This window comes from Pan paniscus, chromosome 15 (assembly GCF_029289425.2).
Source record: "Pan paniscus chromosome 15, NHGRI_mPanPan1-v2.0_pri, whole genome shotgun sequence".
Classification (NCBI taxonomy): domain Eukaryota; kingdom Metazoa; phylum Chordata; class Mammalia; order Primates; family Hominidae; genus Pan; species Pan paniscus.
The window spans coordinates 37,515,631-37,524,410 of record NC_073264.2 but is presented as its reverse complement, the minus strand read 5'-3'; positions in this window follow the sequence as shown (position 1 = coordinate 37,524,410).

The window sequence follows — 8,780 nt, the reverse complement described above, 5'->3', positions numbered from 1 at the left end:
CTGCTAGTGCATTGATTAATGCCCTTATCATTTATTCAAAGGGTTCTTACCTGGAATTCACACACTTTAAGAGATCTGTGAACCATCTGATAGTAAGTGTGAATTATGTGTGTGTATATACATATGTGATTCTAAAAAGGGATCTAAGGCCCCAAAAGGTGAAGAACATTTAGCTTTGTCTAATTGTTGATACAGTCTCCTAATTATATTCTTCCTACTTCTAGTCTCACCCTTCTGCCCTGTCCTTTATCCTGCAGCCTTGCCTTTCCAAATCATAAATCCAATCATGGTCCTCTTATTTTAAAATACTGTAACACCATACTATTTTAAGATAAGACCCAAACTTCTTTGTAAGGCCCTCTGTGATCTGGCTCCTGCCAACTTTTATGGTTTTTTTCTCTCTCAGAGTGCAGAGACAGTGTCTTGCTGTTTTTGTCACCTCCAGCAAATAACGCAATCCTTGGCTCATAAATGATGACTGAATGACTTTAAAGGAGATACCAGTCTGGTTGTTTATCACCATCAATTTCCTTTCATATATTAAAAGATAAGAGTGGAAAGAGGGTTGGAGAGAGAAAGAGCATCTCAGATAATAGAATGTGATTAGAAATTTTGCTAAGTATAAACAGAATCTTATAAATATCAAATCCCCATTGCAAAGGCCAACACTTCTAAAATAATATGAAATAAAGTGAATGGAGAAATGTTCAACTTTTGATGTGAGCTCAATGTAGCTTTCTATTGCCTCCATTGAAATATGAATATTTTAAGATTCATGTCTCCTAACATTTGAGTAATATTAAAAGATGTGCTAGCCTAAAGTCTATGCTAGAAAGTAGAATCAAGACATCAGTGTGTGGAGTTTACAAATCAAGTAACTGAAGGTTAGAGAATAGAAAATAGGAATAAAACAACCAACTTTTATATTTAAAGTACACAAAAATGAAAGAGGTAGTTCTGATTCTGATATTTTGATATATTATAGGTAAGATAATAACTTTAACAAAATTCCTTCACATATAAATCCTAAAAACTATAGACTTCTCAAGAATGTGTCATTATGTTGCATTTGTGTGTGATCAAACGTTGAAGGCAGGAGAGGAAATGGAGAGAGATGAAAGAAAATGCCATATACGTACCTGAGAGGGAAAAAAGAATTTCTGAAAAATATATCGAGCTCTTGAAAAGGAAGTTTCCTACTTGCTTCAGTGAAATAACAATCTAACATAAAGAAGGCATTATCATTGCGTCATGCAAATATTGACTGACTTGGCTAATCAGGACTGTATATCAACAGCCTCTTTTTCCCTGGAGTCTGCAGTGACAGCTTTGTGTACTCTGCAGTCTCTTGTGCCTAAGCCAACAACTGATAGAGTATTAGATCAAAGCCTTGATACACAGATGCCAGGCAATTTGGTATTAAACAAGCGATAAGAGTACAAAAGAAGTCTCAATGTACTTTCACCACAATTTGAACAGCAAATAGTTAATTAGGTTGATAATAGATGTCAACATTTCATATGATGTCATGGTTCTAGAAGGTGTAACTTCTCTCACCCTGAGATGGAAAACTAAATGATTTTATTTTTTAAGAAAGCAAATTTAAATATCATTTCATTATTTATGATTTTTCTCATCTGAAGCATTTGGTTAAACATAGTTTTAATCATTTCTTCAAGGTTTTTTTAAATAAAGGGGCAGAATGTAATTTTTATCTGCATAATTTAAGTGAGGTGTTTAAAAGATGTGATCAGCCAGTAAAGGTTTGCATTCAATGCAAATAATCAAGGCCTGAATTCATTAAGGAGTATGGAGATGTTGCTATTTCCAGATTTCTTTTTAGGTTTCTTATACGTGAGTTATAAAATATCTTGCCTACTCATTCCAAATAAACAGTGATGTCATGAAATATGAAACAGATCTTCATGACTTTTTATCTAAATGAAAAGTAAAATAACCATCGACTTATTTTCAGCAACTAAATCAAATATCAGAAAAATTGGGTGCATTAAAACTTTCTATATAAACGTACAAACAGGTCAAAAGTATGAAATGTTCCCAAGAATATTTCTTTAGCTAAGAAATACATAAAATTATTAGACCCTGTATCCTCCCAGGTCTCTAATATTAATTGTAAGGTAAATAATAAATGACTTACCAGTACCAAATGAAGTACTAAATTCTTGGAGCCAAATGTGTAAGTTGCACTATTTGTATGTGAGGAGCGGGGAGAAGCCAAAAAGCAAAACCTCCACAGTTAGGGGAGATGAAAATAAGTATCATAACCTAACTCCACAGTTAGGTGAGGGGAGTTGAAAATAAGTATCATAACAACCACAGACTTGATAGGATTTCACCAAATAAGTGAAGTATCACTACTTTAGTTGGAACAACCACATAGTAAATCTCTGGAATACTACTTCCCTTTTCCAGATTTATACTAAAATCAATGTATATTAACAGTGCCATCTACTGCTCTGCAGTAACACTACAGTGTCCCAAAGTGGCCCAATGAATCCAAGGTGGTTATTTTTATTTTTACTGGGACATCATCACTGCAACTGGTCCATGGTGCTATTCTGAGGGTGCTATGAAATATGTTAAGCAATTTATGCCTGAGGTTGCAATTTTTTGAATTTTTCCAATCAGACCTTGGTGATGACCTTGAGCAGTAGGATATAAATAACTCCCACATGCTCAGCGTTCCAATAATGGAACACTAGGCATAAGGCATATAGTCATTGACTAACTGCCTTCTTTATTTTTTTTAAAAAAGCCAGATTTGCTTCCAGATAGTGATTCATGGGAGCAACAATGTAGTGAAAAAAGTACTGAAGCAAAGATCAGGAGAGCTGTGTTTTTGTTATTGTTCTATTATTTGACCCTGTTTTTCTCTTTAGCCTTCATAATCCTGCCTGGCATAATGTTAACAAGATGATCCTTTAGGATTTCTTTCTTACAGAAAAAAATCCATCATGTTATCACATGGGATGTGAATTCTCTTCATCATGCTTTTCAAACACTTTTCAAATTTACTAAGGTTTCTTGAGTTGAGTGCAGGAATTATTATTTAAAGTCTTTCTAACACAAAATAAAAATTATTTAGATAGAAACTAAAATATACAGGCAGTCAGTTTACTTAATCTAGAGAATTCCAATACCTGGGTAATTTCCATTTGTTTATGGTTTTGTTGACAGAGCTCAAATCCAGCGAGAATGGAAAATGTTTCCCCCATAAAATTTACATTAACTTTTTTTAACATCATGACCTATGTGCCTCTTGATGTGACGCACTGAGAAGAATGTGATCTCAATTAGTGTCATATTCCTGATAAAAAGGTATAACTGGAATCTTATGAGGAAACATCAGGCAAACTCAAATTAATAGACTTTCTACAAAAAAATTGCCCTGTAATTTTCAAAAATCTCAAAGTTGTGCAGGACAAAGGACACTAAACAGGCATGACAACTATTAAATGCAATGCGTAATCTTGGAATGAGTCTTGGAGCAGGGGAAAAATTGATATGGAAAATATCGGGACAACTGGCACAATTTAAATATGGGCTATTAGATAATAGTATTGAATCAGTATTTACGCTCCTGAATTTGATAAATACATCATGGTGATGTAAGAAAACATCATTGTACTTAGGAAATGCATTCTGAAGTACTTGGGAGTAAAGGGGCACGATGTCTACAACTCGTAAATGTTTCAAAACAAAAATTTTGTGTGTGAGTGTGGAGAGAGAGAATGTGAGCAAATCTTAACAACTGATGAATTTGAGTGAAGGTAAACAGGAGCAGTTTTGTACAATTCTTTCAACTTTTCTGTAGGTTCAAAATTATTTCAAAATGAAAAGACAAAAAATCATAGACACATTTTCTTCTATTTTAAACATAAATTTTAAAGCTGGAAGAGACTAAAGAATACTATTTAGCCCAAGTATTACACTTCATGAGGACACTTTACCCTGAAGGGATTAAGAGGACTTCTTAAGGTCACATAGGCAAAGAAAGAACTAGCTCCTGACTTCCTATCTATTATCCTTTCCAGCAAACCACACTGACTCTGTAAAAAGATAACAACACAGGTGCCGAAGTGCCAGTTCACCAGCAAATATGTTGCCCAAATCTCCCAAGTTCCTCATAGTACAAGCAATTCATCCTCAAACACTGCCGAGCTTGCTAGGCATGAAGAGATGACAATTAGAAAGACCTAGACCTCTCCTTCGGGGAACTCAGAGACCATGGAAGAGGTCACAGTGCACACATAACCCAAACTGGGGCCTTTGATCTGATTCTGAGCCTGAAATTACATGTAAAGGGGTCAACTCTTGGGTTAACAAAACAGTTACAAGTATTTTCTATAGATAGCACGCTTTGTTGGCTTATGTCTTTTGTTACATGATAAAAGATGATAGAGTCAAACGTACAAATGCTGGGGCTCTTAGGATCCAACATTAACACCCCTTTCCAGACTTTACATTTTCTTATACTGTATAAAGCTCATTAGAAGACAAGACGAATGAGCCTATTTTCTACATTAAAGTGCCAGCAATTACACAGATAAAAAAGAGAGAGGGAGAAAGAAAGAGGAAAAAAATACATCAAGAAGTAAGGGAGACAGAAGCGAGTCTCTTTAATCCACATACTTTACTGTTTTATAAAACTTATTAAACAGGAAATTCTTAATTGATAAAATGTTTTTAAATGTGTAAATTTTTGTCATTCTTTCTGCCTGTACCATAACTTACATATTTATGTTAGCTATCTCAGCTTCTAGTGAGATCTCACTTGTCACTTTCATATTAGCTTATTCATTTAAAAGGCAATAATTGTTAAAGAAAAATGATTGTTTTTCATAATGCTCAAATGTCTGATTAATCTAGTCAAAATCCTGCCAATCAACCAAAGTCTTGTCTATATATTTGCTTCAGTAGCGCTAACATACCAAGTCACCTAATACCAAACAATTTGAATAACATTCTACTCTTGTGATTTTTTCCTCCTGAATTGGCGAAAACTTTAATCAACTTATAAATCAAAGAATGTAAAAGTATTAGACTGGGTCAGACCTACATTTTCACCTGCCCAGGGCTCATCCTACAACCAGGAAGCTTGCAATGGTTGTGGACATGCATGTCTGTGCCCCTAAGGGTTCTCACATCCCAACTTTGTTTCTCATTCATTGAAATCTTTCCATCTATAAATATATTGAAAACTGAATAAGAACAGAGGTGGCAGTGCTATGTAGAATTCCCAGAAGCATCAAGCTACAGCTTCTGAAGTATCTGCTTTTTGAAGGCAACTAGTAGTAGAAGAGATAATCTGTGGTCAAGAGAGTGGATGGCGCATCAGACCACCTTGTATTGAGTCGTGGCTCTGCCATTTACTGTTTTCTATGTCTCAGTTCCTCATCTGGAAAACGGGGTAATATGGTGACCTAGATCATGAGTCTGAGGCACAGAAGCTGATGAATAAATGTCGGCTATCACTATGCAAAGTTTACTAACAACTTAGACTTTTCTTTTGCATATTTTTTACAAGGCCCTTTCACGCACATCAGTGCTTCTTAACATGCTTCTGCATCAGATGCTTGGATTTGTTAAAATGCAGACTCCAGGGCTCCACCCCAGATTGAGTCAGAATCTGAAGAGGTAAGGCCCTGGACACAGCATTTTAACATTTTACCCAGGAGTTTGAGAACTAGAATATTTTTCATCTATATACAGTTCATTTATTTTGCTGCTTTTTAAAATTTAATTTTTAAAAAGTTTCATCGTACAAACACTTAACATGAGATTTACCCTCTTAACATATGTTTAAGTGTGCAATGCAACACTATAGGCACAATGTTGTACAGCAGATCTCTAGAACTTATTTATCTTGCATTACTGAAACTTTATACCCATTGATTAGCAATTTCCCATTTCCTTCTCCCCACTTCCCCTGGCAACCACCATTCTGCTCTGTTTCTATGAGTTTGACTATTTTAGATACCTCATATAAACTGAAGCATACAATATTTCTCCTTCTGTCTTATTTCGCTTAGCATAAAATAATGTCCTCAGGTTCAGCCATGTGCTATTATAGCATATCATAGGATTTCCCTTGTTTATGGCTGAATAATATTCCACTGTATGTACATAACATTTTCTTTATCCATTCATCCATCAAAGGACATTTAGATTGTTTTCACCTCTTGGCTATTTGTGAATAGTGCTGTAACGAACATGGAAATGTTAATATCGCTTCAAGATCCTGATTTCAATTCTTTTGGATAAATACCCATAATGGGATTGCTGGATCATATGGCAGTTCTATATTTAAATTTTTGAGGAACCTCCATACTGTTTCCCATACTGACAGCACCATTTTGCGTTCTCACCAAGTGTACAAGGGTTCCAGTTTCTCTGTATCCTTGCCAACACTTCTGTCTCTTGATAAGAGCCATTCTAACATGTATGAAGTGATATCTCATTGTCATTTGATTTGCATAAGTGGCATTGAGCATATTTTCATATAACTTTGGCCATTTGAATAACTTTTTTGGAACAATGTCTCTTGAAGTCCTTCGCCCATTTTTAAAGCAGGTTGTTTTTTGTTTTTTGTTTGTTTGTTTTGTGGGTGTGTTTTGTTTTTGTTTTGCTAACGAGTTAGAGTTTGCTGTTGAGTTATAAAGAGTTCCTTATGTGTTTTAGAAATTAACCCGTTATCTGAAATATGATTTGTGAATATTTTCTGTCATTCTATAGGTTGCCTTTTTATTCTGTGGATTGTTTCCTTTGCTGTGAAGAAGAGTTTTAATTTCATATAGTCCTACTTGTCTATTTTTGCATTTTTTGTCTGTGCTTTTGGTGTGATATTCATGAAGTCATTGCCAAGACCAAGGGCATGTAACTTTCCCACTATGTTTTCTTCTAGTTTTACACTTTCACGTCTTATATTTGAGTTTTTGAGCTTGTGTACAGTGTAATATAAGGGTTCAATTTCATTCTTTTGCATGTGGATATCTGGTTTTCCAAACACCATTTGTTAAACAGACCATCCTTCCCCCATTGTGTATTGTTGGGACCCTTGTCAAAGATCAATTGACTGTATAAGCATGGATTTATTTCTGGGCTTTTATTTGGTTCCATTGGTTTATATGTCTGTCTGTATGCCAGTTCCACACTGTTTTAATTATTATTGCTTTGTAATATATTTGGAAATCAGGAATTCAGCTTTGATTTTCCTTCTTAAGATTGTTTTGGCTATTCAGAGTCCTTTGTGGTTCCATATGAATTTTAGAATCGTTTTTTCTATTTCCGTAAAAAAATGTCATTGGGATTTTGATAAGGATTGCTTTCAATTTATAGATCACTTTAGGTAGTATGGACATTTTTAACTATGTTAAGTCTTCCAATGCACGAGCACAGAATGTCTTTCCATTTGTTTATGTCTTTAATTTCTTTCATCAATGTTTTACAGTTTTCAGTGTATAAGTCTATCACTAACTTAGTCAACTTTATTCTTAAGTGTTTTATTCTGTTTGATGTTATTATAAATGGGACTGTTTTCCTAATTTCCTTTTCAGATAGTTTGTTGCTAGCATACAGAAATGTAACTAATTTTTGTCTGTTGATTTTGTATCCTACTACTTTATTGAATTCATTCACTAATTTTAACAGTTTTTTTTTTTTGGTGAAGTCTTTAGGGTTTTCTATATATAAGATAGTGTCATCTACAAATAGGTAAAATTTTACCTCTTCCTTTTCGACCTTGGGCGTCTTTTATTTCTTTTTTTAATCTAATTGCTCTGACCAGAACTTCTAATATTATGAATACAGTGGTGAGAGTGGGCATCTTTGCCTTGCTCCTAATCTCAGGAGAAAAGCTTTTTTTGCCATTGAGTATAACGATAGTTTGATTCCTAGTTTGTTGAGTTTTTAACATGAAATGGCTTTGAATTTTATCAAATGCTTTTTTTCTGCATTCATTGAGTTGATCATGATTTTCATCCTTCATTCTGTTAATGTGGTGTATCACATTAATTGGTGTCATATGTTGAACCATTCTTGCATCCCAGGGATCAAACCCACTTTGTCATGGTATATGAGCCTTTTAATGTGCTGTTGAATTTGGTTTGTTGTATTTTGTTGAGGACGTTTAAACTTGTATTTATTATTTTATTCATTTCTCACTTAAATTTACTGCCTTGCAAACCACAACGCATAATGGTAAGAAGACAAAATGTAAATAAATTGTCTTTGCCAAGAAATATGTGTAACATGCCCAAGCCTAAAAATAATGCTCTAGCTGGCAAACACTTAGATGGTAGACTGATTAAAAGAACATCAGTTACGTCTGTTCCTTAGGTTTCTGAGAAGCTTTGCGTTAGGCTATACTAATAGCTGGTATTTACTACCAAAAATGATGTTCCTACTCTAATAAGTTGTGCGCTGCCCACAAAGCTAGTCTAAGAAATTTGGCCTGTAATCCTAGCACTTTGGGAAGCTGAGGTGGGTGAATAGCTTGAGCCCAGGAGTTGGAGACCAGCCTGTGTAACACAGCAAAACGCTGTCTCTACAAAATATACAAAAATTAGCCAGATGTGGTGGCAGTGTGCCTGTAGTCCAGCTACTCTGGAGGCTGAGGTTGGAGAATCAATTGAGCCCTGGGAGGTTGAGGCTGCAGTGAGGTGTGATTGTGCCACTGCACTCCAGCCTGGGCGACTTAATGAAATCCTGTCCCCCCACCAAAAAAAAATGGAGGCTGCAAGTCCCTATTTGAAACATGA